The following is a 13296-nucleotide window of genomic DNA, read 5'->3' as shown; positions in this document are numbered from 1 at the left end:
GCATTAAATAAGCCCAAATCACCAAAGGACAAAGTTATTCACTTTTCAGTTAACTTTTAAGACTTTAGTTAAAGCAGGGAGAATGCCTCAGTTTGGTGCTAATAGGTCTTTATTGCCATTCTTCAATCACTTAAAAAATTGAAAAGACATAGAGACCCCATCTTAAAAAAAAGACTTAGACCCAAGTTTCCAGCTGTAATTGGCTCCATCACTATGCCCTCATTGTATTCATTTTATAGTTGGCTTGAAGCTAACTAGTCTCTCCCATTTTCTTCCACTTGCTATTGTGACATAAAGTTTACTTTTAAAATAAACGTAGTCAAATTTAAGTTTTTTAAAAGTGAGTTCATTTGACAGAAAAGATTAAACAGGTGGAGCAGGTGGCCAGCAGATATAGCAGATTCGTGCAGGTGGTACCCAAATGGCCCTAGGAAGTCTCATGGATGTGCTAGAGGGATGCAGGAGCCCCCAGCCCTACCTGGGAAGGCAGGAAAGAGCATCACACAAGCAGCAGCATGTGGTCAAGTCACAGAATGATGGCTAATAATTCACAGAAGGAAGGAGCCTTAGAGATGGATTCCCAACCACAACTAATGCAGGTGAAGGAAACCAAAGCTCTGAAGCACTGAGGGTCTGGGGTCCCAGAGGTGTCAGCAGGGAACCAGCACTGGGTTCTGTGGCTCTGTACTCACAGCCAAGGATTATATCAGCCACACGCCATCTCATGCGTATCAAGACTGTGTCATGTCATGGTACGTTCTCTTTTCCCAGATGACCCAACAAAATAGTACATTTTGCTTCCAGTAACGTGACTAAGGCTTCCCTGGTGGTGCTACTGGTAAAGAATCCACCTGCCAATGTAGGACCTGCAAGAGAAGCAGGTTCTATTCCTGGGTCAGGAAGATCCCCTGGAGAATGAAATGGCAACCCAGTCCAGTATTCTTGAATGGGAAATCCCATAGACAGAGGAGCCTGGTGGGCTACAGTCCATAAAGAGTCAGGCACGACTGAGCGACTGAACAGCAACAGCAAGAATGTGACTAATAAGAACTGTGAATTACATGATTCTATCTCTACCACATTGCAGACCCCCACGGGTGACCCTCATTTGTGAAGACTGACGCAGCGTTCACTTTCTCTCTAGAACTGAACCAGTATAACTGCAACTTTCATAATGGGCTATTGTCCCTCTCATTTGATATTTCCAATTTTCCTTTCTGACACATGGTAAGATTATATTTTTCGCCTCTTCTGAGTTTGGGGATGATTTGTTACACAGCATAGATAACAGATGGGGCTTCCCAGGTGGCTCAGTGGTAAAGAATCTGTCTGCCAATGCAGGAGATGCAGGAGACTCAGGTTCGATCCCTGGATCAGGAAGATTCCCTGGAGGAGAGTGGCAACCCACTTCAGTATTCTTGCCTGGGAAATCTCATGGACAGAGAAACCTGGTGGGCTACAATCCATGGAGTCACAAAGAACTGGACATGACTGAACACACACGCACGCACATAGATAACAGATATACTTGGCATAATGCATTGGAATTGCATCTGCCGTGTTGCATGTATTAGCTGTTCGTTCCCTCTTATTGCTGAGTCGCATGGCTTTAAACAGCTGTGCCACAGTTTGTTTATCCATTTAGTAGGTGAGGAATATGAGAGTTTCCCCCTATTTGGGGGCAGTTATGAGTAAAGACTGGCTTTCCTAGTAGCTTAGATGGTAAAGAATCTGCCTGTAATGCAGGAGACCCCAGTTCGATTCCTGGATCAGGAAATTCCCCTGGAGAAGGAATAGGCTACCCACTCCAGTATTCTTGGGCTTCCTTGGTGACTCAGACAGTAAAGATTCTGTCTGCAATGTGGGAGGCCTGGCTTCAATCCCTGGATTGGGAAGGTCCCGTGGAGGAGGAAATGGCAAGCCACTCCAGTATTCTTGCCTGGAGAATCCCCATGGACAGAGGAGCCTGGGGGGCTACAGTCCGTAGAGTCGCAAAAAATTGGACACGACTGAGCAACTAAGCACAGTGCAGCACACACACGAATAAAGACAAAGGAGTGATCTTTGACTTCAGGTGCTCTTAACATAAAGTGGATCCTCAGGTCCCGGGTGAACTGGCTTCCACTGACCACTTCCATCTCTTCTCAAGGTGCTCCCACCTGCTCAGCTGATGTGTCAGTAGGCCAGGTACTCCCCACCACAAAGCCTTGCATTCTGTCCCCTTAGCTTTTACTTGGCCCTCCCGTAGCTGACTCACAGATCCAGTGCCGCCGCCTCTGGGGCCTTCCCTGACACCTCCCCTTAAAGTCACCCCCAGTCAATCCCCTCACTCTGCACGTTCCCTTCATATCACCTCTTACAGTCTATAATTGTTTGTTTGCTTTTTTCTCTCCTTTACCGGAATGTAAATTCTAGGAGGAGAAAGGCTCTGACTTGCTAAGGTCTTAGCACATATGCTGGTACTTTCTGATGGAATGATTGTACGAATGGATAGGTAAGTTCGGGAGCGTCTCATAGGCTCAGCTTATATAAGGTGTGAGTGCCAGGTTACAGAGTGCTCTGTATGTCAGCCATGGGAAAGTAGTGTTTACAATGGGGCCTTGGGAAAAGTCTCTTGGTTCAAAATGAAGTTTTGGTAATAGTAGGCTGTAAAGAAAGCAAGAATTAGTGTATATATATATATATGTCTTGAAAGAAGGTGAAGTCGCTTAGTCACGTCTGACCCTTTGTGACCCCATGGACTGTACAGACCGTGGAATTCTCTAGGCCAGAATACTGGAGTGGGTAGCCATCCCCTTCTCCAAGGGATCTTCCCAACCTAGGTCTCCTGTATTGCAGGCAGATTCTTTAGCACCTGAGCCATAAGGGAAGCCCAAGAATACTGGAATGGGTAGCCTGTCCCTTCTCCAGTGGATCTTACTGACCCAGGAAGCGAACTGGGGTTTCCTGCATTGCAGGCAGATTCTTTACCAACTGAGCTATCAGGGAAGCCTATATACATCTTGACAGATATCAAATACACTACGGGGGTGGTTTCTAATTCTGTTAGCAGAAGAATACAGGGAAATGGCAGTTAACATTTAAGATATATCTGACTGATTTTATCCCTTGGAATTTCTTAGAATTTAAAGACCTATTATTCCAAAAAATATATAGCCTTGTTTATTTTTCCCTCAGAGTAGTATACAAAATTAAACAAGGAAGGATACGATCATTGTGTGTATTCTTGAACAGAAGGCATAAAATATATTGATGGGTATGTATCTCACTTTTACTAGCACTAATGGGATGTGTGTAAAGAGCTCGTGAATGAGCATGCAGTACTCTGGTGTATCACGCTGTGAGTTGTACATCTATTTTATTTTTAATTTTTTTAAATTAAAATTTCATTTGTCGTTAGCTGTGCTGGGTCTTCGTTGCTGTGCAGGCTTTTGCTCTCGTTGCGGTGAGGGGGCTCTTCTCTAGTGGTGGTGCCAGGGCTTCTTACTGTTGTGGCCTCTGTGGTTGCAGAGCACAGGCTCTAGGCCTGGGGGCTCAGTAGTTGTAGTTCCCGGGCTCCAGAGCAGGAATTAGTGTACGTGTACTAATTGGTATACACAGTATACTAATATTGCCACAGCTCAGTGGCTGTGGCTCACGGGCTCGGTTGCTCCGTGACATATGGGATCTTCCCAGACCAGGGATTGAACCCATGTCTCCTTCATCGGCAGGCAGATTCTTTACCACTGAGCCACCAGGGAAGTCCTGGTTTGTCTTTTTTATAATCTCACGTGGACTTGCTCATCAAAGTCATGCATGACTCATTAGGCATCCAAAGCCAGGATGTATGACGGAGACTTCTCAGCAGTGATCAGTTTAGCTCCGAGTATCTCCTGGCATGTGTGTAGCTCAGGGCCCATCACTACACATGGGCTGGTGGCTGGCTAAGCTAGAGGAGGACCCAGTGGGTGTGAGTCAAAGCAAAACAGCCTCTTCAACAATCAGCATGTGACAGCTGAAGTGTCCAGAGAAGACAATGGCACCCCACTCCACCAACAGTGTAAGAGGGTTCCCTTTTCTCCACATCCTCTCCAGCATTTATTGCTTGTAGACTTTTGGATTGCAGCCATTCTGACTGGCGTGAAATGGCACCTCATTGTGGTTTTGATTTTCATTTCTCTGATAATGAGTGATGTTGAGCATCTTTTCATGTGTTAGCCATCTGTATGTCTTCTTTGGAGAAATGTCTATTTAGTTCTTTGGCCCATTTTTTGATTGGGTCAGCACTCCACTCCAGTACTCTTGCCTGGACAATCCCATGGACAGAGGAGCCTGGTAGGCTGCAGTCCATGGGGTCGCTAAGAATCGGACACAACTGAGCGAGTTCACTTTCACTTTTCACTTTCATGCATTGGAGAAGGAAATGGCAACCCACTCCAGTGTTCTTGCCTGGAGAATCCCAGGGACAGGGGAGCCTGGTGGGCTGAGTCGGACACGACTGAAGCAACTTAGCAGAAGCAGCAGCAGCAGAAGTGTCATATTCCTAATCACCTCTTTTCTTTAGCTTTTTCCAAATGTGTTTTCTTCCTTGTAGGCTAGGGGCCTCAGTCTTCCTTAAGGAGAGAGGAGAGGTTAGAGCTGTTTACAGAAGAAAATAAGAGAAAGAGTCCTGCTCAGGGTCTGACATTCAAAAGTGGTTTTGCGTGGCCAGCCAGACTTGTCTTGGGGAGACTTTCTGAGTTGTTTCGTCTCTTCAGTTAGCTTCTTCAGAGCCGAGCTTGGAGGGGGCCATGCTTAGAGGTCTCCTGCTGTGAAGAGGCGACCCTGTGAGCCCTGGGGTGGGCGGCCTGTCGCTCTGGGGCAGGAGAACACAGGGTGGAAAAGTGACTGCCAAACACGTTCTTCTGGGACCCACAGCACAAGCTCATTCTACGTATTTTTAATTGAAGTAGAGTTGATTTACAATGTCGTGTTAGTTTCTGGTGTACAGCAAAACGATTCAGCTTACACATTAATATGCACATACACGTATTAATACATAAATATATAATGTATATTATATAATATATAATTTATATAACATAAATTATATACAAATAATGCATATATTAATATAAATGTATATGGGCTTCCCAGGTGGCACTAATCATAAAGAACCAGCCTGCCAATGCAGGAGACATTGTCCAACTCTTTGTGAGCCTGTGGACTATAGCCCGCCAGGGTCCGCTATCCATGGGGTTTTCCAGGTATGAATACTAGAGTGAGTTTCCATTTCCGGTCCTTGTTTTTTACCTATTATATTTTATATGTAGAAGTATGTACATGTTAATGCCAAACTCCTAATTTATTCCTCCCCCCAACTTTCCCCCTTGATAACCATAAGTTTGTTCTTTATATCTGTGAGTCTAGTTCTGTTTCATAAAGAAGTTCATTTGCATCACTTTTTAGAGTCCGTATATAAGCAGTATCATATGGTATTTGTCTTTGTCTGACTTCACTTAGTGTGACAGTCTGTAGGTCCGTCCGTGTTGCTGCAGATGGCTGAGTACTATCCCATTGTTTATATACACCATACCTTCTTTATCCAGTCATCTACTGATAGATGCTCAGGTTGCTTTCATGTCTTGGCTATTGTAAATAGTGCTGCTGTGAATATTGGGGTATCTTTTCCAATTAGAGTTTTCTCCAGTTGTTTGCCCAGGAGTGGGATTCTGAATCACATGGCAACTCTAGTTTTTTAGGAGCCTCCATACTGCTTTCCATAGTGGCTGCACCAACTTGCATTCCCAGGAACAGCGTAGGAGGATTCCTTTTTCTCTATGCCCTCTCCCCCGTTCATTATCTGTAGACTTTGATGGTGGTCATTCTGACTGGTGTGAGGTGACACCTCATTGTTGTTTTGATTTGTATTTTTCTAACAATCAGCAGTGTGGAGCATCTTTTCATTTTACATTTTAACCAGAACTGCCATGTGTGCGCGCATATGTACATAGAATCGAAACAAGTTTCAAGGAACAATTCTTCGCCTTGTTATATGTGGTATTTGCTCACTTTTAAAATTCTGCTTTTGCTTTTGTCTCTTTGATGGATGCTGGTCATGATCCACCTACTTCATTTCAAGAACACTGAGATAGAGGCTTTGGCTCTGGCAGGTGTGGGAGGAGGAAGACAGGAGAGACGGAGTGGGGAGGAGAGCAGTCAGATGTGGGACCTTCTGTCTCTGCTCCATACTTTGGCCTGGAGAGAGACAGAAATGGCAGAAGCCAAAGGAAGAAGCATGTCTGCCCTGGCTCCCCTTGCGGCTGCATTTCAGCGGCTAAGTCATGTCCGACTCTTTGCAGCCCCATAGACCGTAGCCTGCCAGGCTCCTCTGTCCATGGAATTCTCCAGGCAAGGATACTGGAGTGGGTTGCCATTTCCTTCTCTAGGGGATCTTCCTGACCCAGGGATCAAACCCGCACCTCCTACATTGCAGGCAGATTCTTTACCACTGAGTCACCTGGGAAGCCCCCCAGCTCTCCTTAGGACCCTGGAAATACATCCCTTGCCTCTGCACCAGCCTGGAGGGGGCCCCAACAATGGGGAGGTGGTATGTGATCAGGCACCAGACCTCAACTACCGGGAGCTGCCTCCCATTCCATTCCCTCCCGGTGTGGCTGCACCAGGAGCTTCCCTCGTCCAGGAGACCCAAGGAAATGCCACAACAGATGCCAGATGAGAGCCCTACTTAGGCCAGAAGGTTGTGGGTGGGAAGCAGGTTCAACCTGTCCAAGACGAGACCGTCAGGGAGACTGACTAGACCTCTAGTTATAACACTTTAAAATGCCAGGCAGGTGAGGGAGAGCCAGTAGTCAAGGGACTCCTCCAGAGAGATGCAGGCACTGAAGCCACCTGCCCATGCCACTCACTCAAGTGCCACCTGGGAGAGGAGCCGGCTGGGCGGGGAGAAGACTAAAAAGTCAGAGGCCCAAATTCTTTTCTCAAAACAGGCAGAAAATTACCAAAAGACATGGTTGGGATCATTGCATTAAGTGGTGCTAAATCTAGTCTTCCCCCCGCGTTTGCTTTGCACCAAATGGGACTTCACAAGTTTTCTGTGTGAAAGAAACTATGCTCTACTACTCAGCCATAAAAAGGAATGACATTTTGCCCTTTACAGCAACATGGATGGGCTTGGAGGACATGATGCTTAGTGAAATAAGTCAGAGAAAGACACATACTAGATGAGCTCACTAATATATAGAATTTAAACAGAACAACAAACTAGCGAATGTAACAAAGAAGCTGACTCACAGAACAAACTAGTGGTTATCCGGGGAGAAGGGAGGGGGAGGGGAGTACAGAAGTAGGGGATTAAACGGTACAAACTATTATGAATAAAATAAGCTACAGAGAGGGGTTCCCCTGGTGATCCGGCAGTTGAGGCTTTGCCTTCCAGTTCAGGGGGTGCAGGTGCAATCCCCGATCAGGGCGCTAATCCCACATGCCTCGTTGCAAAAAATCAAAGCATAAAGCAGAAGCAATATTGCAGACAGGTTCAATAAAGACTAAAAATGATCCACACACCCCCCCCAGAAATCTTAAAAAGATAAAAGCCACAAGGATAGATTATACATGGGGCTTTCCAGGTGGTCGCAGTAGTAAAGAATCTGCCTGCCACATATCTGCAAGACACGTAAAGATTCAGGTTCAATCCTCAAGTCAGGAAGATCCCCTGGAGAAGGAAATGGCAACCCACTCCAGTATTCTTGCCTGGGAAATTCCATGGACAGAGGAGTCTGGCGGGCTACGGTCCATGGGGTCACAAGGAGTCAGACATGACTGAGTGACAGAGCATATATTGTACAACACAGAGAATATAGCTAATATTTTATAATAACTATTAATGCAGTATAGCCTTTAAAAGTTATGACTCCTGGGATGTCCCTGATGGTCCAGTGGTTAAGATTCTGAGCTCCCAATGAACAGTGAGGCCAAAAAAAAATTGTGACTCATTATATTGTACACCTGTAACTTATATAATACTTCAATAAATATAAATTTTTTTAGACAAAAATCTATGTTCTATGCCCATATAAGCGAGTAAACAGAGCAACAACCCAGCTGCTCATGGGAAGTGAAATTTCCCACATGTCGTCCTGAGTCAGCCATTGGACTGCTGCTAAAATGCAAGCTGGCTAGTGGAGAGGGAGCCCCGGTTTAAAGCATTTGCCAATGTCTACGGTGGAAAGACTCTATCTGTGGCCAGTTTCAAGCTGTCGGCAAGGTCACTGGATGGTGATCCTCAGCCATCAGTTTCTCTGGCCTCCTTTCTGAGCCAACCAGACCTGGGCATCTGCCCATGGGGGTCTGATAAACTTTCCATCAACAGACATTCCCTTCTCTGAACACTGACTTACTTCCCTCTACAGAAATGGCACCCTACCCTCATGTCAACAGCCTCTCGATTTAGCTGATGACCGTTTTTGTCTCATCCAAGAAAACTTCAGAGTCGGTCTATGCACCCACTTTCCCAACCCACCCAGCCAGCCAGGATGCTCTTCTGGAGCTAGCCCAGCTGACAGAATCAGAGCAAACCACCCCCTGGAGGACACTCCGGAGGTCATCGCAGCCAGCCCCCTGCCTCCAGGCAGGTCTCCCATAAATCGTCCTCGACAGAGACTGCCTCGTTGGAGGCCCTTTGCTCGGAGCACCCTGAGCAGCTGAGTAAAGTTTTGTGCTGACTCCGTAGAGCCCCATCGGTGGCAGCACCCGCCGCCAGCTCATAAGGGAATCATTAGTGAAACGCAGCCCTGTGCGAGGGCCCGAAGGCCTGTGGCAATTAATCACCTCTCCTCCCTGGCAGCCCCAGCTGTCTCAGATGCAGCCATCCTCCAGGTAGCCCTTTAATTGTCCCTGGAGAAGGCAGATGGGTGAGGGGCCACCTGAGCTCACGTTAGCCCAGCAATCTTCCCAAATAAAAAGAAATATATATATATATTTTAGAGTATTCAAATATCTCTTACTTACTTTCCCGAGTCTGTTATTGATATAAAGGTTGAAGCTCAGGCAGCTTAACTGTTATGTGGAATGACCTTTAGTTTTAATATTAATATATTACCGTAAAGTCTATGCGAATCATGAATGCAATTTTGGTATTCATAGAAAATGCCATACGCTGAACCCATTGCAACTTTCTTTCCCCCCGCTCTCGTCCTCCAGTAGGCTGCAAACTGGGCGAATTAATATGCGTCATCTTCTTCTCCCCTTTATTTACTTAGAGAGGGTGGCCGGGCAACTTTATCAAGAGTAACATTATCAAGAGCTTTTCTGCAAGCTTCTTTATCATATTCACATCCGAGTCTGCTCGACACTTGTCAGTGTCAATCAAATCGCAATAATACGCAGATGATTTGCTCATTTGGTTTAATAAAATCTTTCTGCTTATTTGCGGTGCCTCCATTACACCACATAATTGCTGTGCCGCGGAGGTGAAAGGCAGCCAGTTGCCTGGGGGATAAGAGGAGACGATTGCTATATGAAGGATTTGTTTCTTTGCCTCTGTCTCTCCCCAGTCACTCATATTCCTAAAATTAATATTGTATTTGAATCCAGCCCTGCTATTCTTATGCAGCCTAACATTGTTATTACTTATTATTTGGATGTGAAGTCATTTATTTTTAGTTTTATGTCCAAGCTGTCAAGCTAAATTTCATTGTGAACTGCCACATACAATTTTTAACTGCCATTTAAAACGAGATTCAAACTCTAAATTATGGAGTGAGCTTGTTCAAAGGGCCAGCCTGACAGCAAGTGCATTAAGAAGCCCCGATTTCCTTGCAAATCAAAGGGGCTCCTGGTGATTATTTTGGTGGCAAGGAAAGCGTACTGCCTTAGTACTTCCCGATCACCTCGGTGGTGGCTGGACACCCAGGTGGGTGTGCAGAGCACAGACAGACAGATAGTGGGGCCCTGGGTGGCTGACCGGGGCAGATTGGCTGGGAGGACACCCCCTACTGAAGCCATGGAGTAACTTGATGTTGAGCTGGGGGCTGCCGTGTAACACCCTGCCTCCACAGGAAGCCAGATTCTGCTAAGTTATTGCTGTTGTCTAGCCCCTAAGTTGTGTCCAATTCTTTAGGACCCCCCTGGGCTATAGCCTACCAGGCTCCTCTGTCCATGGCATTTTCCAGGCAAGAATACTGAAGTGGGTTGTCATTTCCTTCTCCAGGGGATCTTCCCAGCCCAGGGACAGAGCCCACATCTCCTGTTTGGCAGGCAGATTCTTTACCACTGAGCCACCTGGGAAGCCTCTGTTAAGCTGTAGCAGGGGAGAAAACACGAAAGTTTCAAAGTTGTGTGTGTTTATGCTTTGGTATTTCCACAAAGGACACCATTTTTCCTAGAGCTCAAATATGCATTTGGCAGCTGTATCTTGCCCACGTAGCTAGAGCCTGGTCACATGGGCAGCCGTCATCCTTAGGACCACATTTGCCTCTACACGTGCTCACATCCAGTAGAGCAGTTAGGTGGGAATAAGCTGCCCACTAATAGCCTGTTCATTAAATGTCTGTGAAGACAGCATCAGGGATAAGTATCAAGCTTGTCATGCAGATGAAAAATGAAGATGCTGGGGTGTAAGGCAGCCGTGATGATGAGGGCTCTGGGAGCACCAAGTCTAGCCCACAGAATGCAAAGGAAGGGGCTTTGCCAGGAGGAGGGCTGAGGGCAAGCCATGGTGGAAGAAAGAGGCAGCTTCCATGAGCAGCTCTTGGGACCACAGTCAAAAGACCACCATGGACCTGGGCTTTCTTTGTCCTCCATGGAGGTCCAGTGTTCAAGGAAGCTAGTTGTAGACCAGCCCCAGGAGGAAAAACCATCACCCAAATCAGAAACACTTGAAGGTTCACAGCCAAGTCTGGGCCTCCAACAGTCTTTTCTCTGCCCTTTGTTAAAAAGTGTCAGTGCTTAGAAAATAAACAAATGGAACCGAATCAAACTTACAAGCTGTTGCCCAGCAAAATAAGCCATAAAATAAAATGAAAAGATAACCTGTGAACTGGGAGAAAATATTTACAAATGATGCGACTGACAAGGGCTCAATTTCCAAAATATACAAACAGCTCATACAACTTGAATTTACAAACAGCTCATACAAATTGAAGGTCAGTTTTCATTCCAATCCTAAAGAAAGGCAATGCTGAAGAATGTTCAAACTACTGTACAATTGTGCTCCTTTCCCATGATTGCAAGGTAATGCTCAAAATCCTTCAAGCTCAACTTCAGCAGTATGTGAACTCAGAACTTCCAGATGTACCAGCTAGATTTGGAAAAGGTAGAGGAACCAGAGACCAAATTGCCAACATTCAGTGGATCATACGAAAAACAAGGGAATTCCACAGACACATCTATTTCTGCTTCATTGATTACACTAAAGTCTTTGACTGTGTGGATCACAGAACAAACTGTGAAAAATTCTTCAAGAGATGGGAATTACTCCTTTTCCTGTCTCCTGAGAAATGAGTATGTGTGTCAAGAAGCAACAGTTAGAACCAGACATGAAACAGACTAATTCAAAATTGGGAAAGGAGTACATCAACGCTGTATAATACTGTCACCCTGTTTATTAACTTATATTCAGAGTGCATCATGAGAAATGCCGGACTGAATGAATCACAAGGTGAAATCAAGATTGTCAGGAGAAATATCAATAACTTTAGATATGCAAATGATAACCCACTCTAGTGGCAGAAAGTGAGGAGGAACTAAAGAGCCTCCTGATGAAGGTGAAGGAGGAAAGTGAAAAAGGTGGTTTAAAACTCATCATTCAAAAAACTAAGATCATGGCATCCAGTCCCATCACTTCATGGCAAACAGATGGAGAAAAAGTGGAAACAGTGTCAGTTTTTATTTTCTTGGACTCCAGAATCACTGTGGATGATGACTGCAGCCATGAAATTAAAATACATTTGCTCCTTAGAAGAAAAGCTATGACGAACTTAGACACTGTATTAAAAAGTGAAGACATCACTTTGCCGACAAAAGTCTGTATAGTCTATGGTTTTTCCAGTAGTCATGTAGAGATGTGAAAGTTGAACCATAAAGAAGGCTGAGCGCTGAAGAATTGATGCTTTCAAATTGTGGTGCTGGCAAAGACTCTCGAGAGGCCCTTGGACTGCAAGGAGATCAAACCAGTCAATCCCAAAGGAAATCAACCCTCAATATTCATTGGAAGGACTGATGCTGAAACTGAAGCTCCAATACTTTGGACCCCTGATACGAAAAGCCAACTCGTTGGAAAAGGCCCTGATGCTGGGAAAGATTGAGGGCAGGAGGAGAAGGGTTGATAGAAGATGAGATGGTTGGAAGGCATCACGGACTCAATGGCCATGAGTTTAGCAAACTCCAGGAGATAGTGAAGAACAGAGGAGCCTGACATGCTGAAGTCCATGGCGTCACCAAGAGTCAGACACACTTAGGGGTTGAACAACATACAACTTGAAACAAAAAAACCCAATCAAAAAATGAGCAGAAGACTAAAATAGACATTTCTCCAAAGAAGATATACAGATGGTCAATAGGCATATGAAAAGCTATAATCATTAGAAAAATGCGAATCAAAACTACAATGAAGTAACACCTCATGCCAGTCAGAATGGCCATTAAAAAAAGTCTACAAATAACAAGTGCTGGAGAGGATGTGAAGAAAAGAAAACCCTTGTGCACTGTTGGTAGGAGTATAAATTGATGCAACCAATATGAAAAATAGTATGGAAGTTTCTCAAAAATCTAAAAATATAGTTGCCATATACTCTATTTCTAGGCTTATATCTATCATCTCACATGCTAGTAAGATCAGATCAGATCAGTCGCTCAGTCATGTCCGATTCTTTGTGACCCCATATATCACAGCATGCCAGGCCTCCCTGTCCATCACCAACTTCCAGAGTTCACTCAGACTCACGTCCATCGAGTCAGTGATGCCATCCAGCCATCTCATCCTCTGTCGTCCCCTTCTCCTCTTGCCCCCAATCCCTCCCAGCATCAGAGTCTTTTCCAATGAGTCAACTCTTCGCATGAGGTGGCCAAAGTACTGGAGTTTCAGCTTTAGCATCATTCCTTCCAAAGAAATCCCAGGGCTGATCTCCTTCAGAATGGACTGGTTGGATCTCCTTGCAGTCCAAGGGACTTTCAAGAGTCTTCTCCAACACCACAGTTCAAAAGCATCAATTCTTCAGTGCTCAGCCTTCTTCACAGTCCAACTCTCACATCCATACATGACCACTGGAAAAACCATAGCCTTGACTAGATGAACCTTTGTTGGCAAAGTAATATCTC

Source organism: Bos javanicus, chromosome 18 (genome assembly GCF_032452875.1).
Source record: "Bos javanicus breed banteng chromosome 18, ARS-OSU_banteng_1.0, whole genome shotgun sequence".
NCBI lineage: Eukaryota > Metazoa > Chordata > Mammalia > Artiodactyla > Bovidae > Bos > Bos javanicus.
This window is presented reverse-complemented; position numbering follows the sequence as displayed.